This window comes from Miscanthus floridulus, chromosome 10, assembly GCF_019320115.1.
Source record: "Miscanthus floridulus cultivar M001 chromosome 10, ASM1932011v1, whole genome shotgun sequence".
Lineage (NCBI taxonomy): Eukaryota > Viridiplantae > Streptophyta > Magnoliopsida > Poales > Poaceae > Miscanthus > Miscanthus floridulus.
In genome coordinates, this window is record NC_089589.1 from 40,191,093 (window position 1) to 40,193,080 (window position 1,988).

Below are 1,988 nucleotides of genomic sequence, written 5' to 3' on the forward strand. Positions count from 1 at the left end.
GGGGGATGTTACACATGTTGCATATGTTGCAAGTGTTTTAGAGACATGTTACAAGCGTTTAGTTTTCACACATATGTTGCAACATGTTTCATTTGTTTCAGTCTTCTGTTGAATAAGTGTTTTCATGTTGGAAGTTGGAAGTGTCCATTTGGATGTTGCATATGTTTTCACACATATTTCGCAAGTGTATGTTCCAGATGTTTCATATGTTTGAGACATATGTTGCATTCAAGTGTTTCATGTTGCACATGTTTCATACTGTTCGGAGAGTCATAGGGCGCTGGAGAATGGGGCACCATGAACTGGTGGGCGGAGGACGTGGCACGCGGTGCAATGGGGGATGGCGGTCGGGGGCATGACAAGATGGGGGTGCAGGCAGGGTGCGTGGATGGGCAGGTCAGGCGTCGAGGCGGGCGGCTAAGGCGTGCGGACAGACTTACAGATAAGCATTATCAGGTGCGAGATTTTTTTATACGCACACTAACATTTCAGCAGGAATTTTACACCGTCCAATGCTAAGAGCCCGTATCACACGTGCGGGCAGTAGCAACTCCGATAAAAAACGTAGGCTCTGATGCCCTCAGTTGCGGTAGCCAGCCAGCCAGGATTTTTTTTAAAATTTTAACACTTTTTGAAACTAATTTTAAATCTAACACGGTCGGTTTTTTAAACTAACACTTTTGACCGCGCCTATTGCCCTGGCGCGGCCAAATGCCTGTGTCGCGCTATGCATGGTGGCATGACAGAGGGCTGACGTGGCGGCAACCGGAATCGCTGACCGCTGACGGGGTAGGGCCTACCACGCCATCGACCTTGGCGTGGCAGTGACACGCCTTGATCTATGGTGCGGCAGAGCCGAATAAAACCCCATGGCTAGTCCCCGCCTGTCCGACCAGCAAGCCCGCCTAGCCGCCGCTCCCGCCACCCGCCCAGTGGTACCTGGACGGTTTAATCGGAACGTGTCGCGCCGATAGTGGGAGTTATTCTAAGTATTGCTTGAATAGTGGGAGTTATTTCTTTTGTTGAATTAGTTTCACGGCCGAATATAGAATTTGATAAGGAAATGATTTTTTCCTATGTTTCATAATACAATTAACCAGCATGTTAACTAATCGATTACAAAATATTGGATCAGATTGAAACGAATATTTTTTAAGGAAACTTATTTCTTGGGCTTTTTGGCCCCATATTGTAGGATCGGCGGCGACGCGACCATGGACCCCGGCTTCCTCGACCCCTCACGCAAGACGCCGGCCACCGGCATCGAGATACGGCGGGACTACCGGTTCCTGAACTAGTTGCTACATAATCTCGCCGGCAGTGCTGCCCGCGACGCATAGAAACGAATATGAAGCAAATAAATGAAGTCTATGCGCAAGTTGGACAAGCTGCCACATAAAATTTTCATTGGTTTGATATAAGTTTGACATAACATAACCAAATAACCCCGCAAGTTTCGAACGCCAATATTCGTTTGACCTAACAAACTAAGACCCAGGAGTGTAAGGATCCCTCGAACATCTCTGTCTCTTTGAATTTGTTGGCAACACATTGGGAGTGTAGCCAACATCGGTATGGTCGCGTCGACGATGCGTACGGCTTGTACCCTGCAAGTATATGATACACACGATTACTTATAATTCTTTATGATCGTTAGTTCATGGAGCATATGTATTTAAAGAAACTACCTTTGTTAGTACCTGTGAGGCTCCTTGGGTTCCAAGTAGGGCGCCACCTAGCTGAGACATGTCGATCTCGTCCTGCGGTCAATCGTCCCACTGGTCGTGTTGTCTGCGGAAGCCCGAGGGGTCATCGTCGTCGTCCTCGTCGTCCTTGGTTGTAGGGTCCTTCCCAACGCTATGATGTGGTGGTGTACGCGTCGCGGAAGTGGCACCTGTCATCGGCTGAGAAGAGCCGGCTGGTGTCCTCAAAGAGGCTGAAGATGTGCCACCGACCCCGCGCTGGGAGTGGTGGTTCCTCATAAGGAG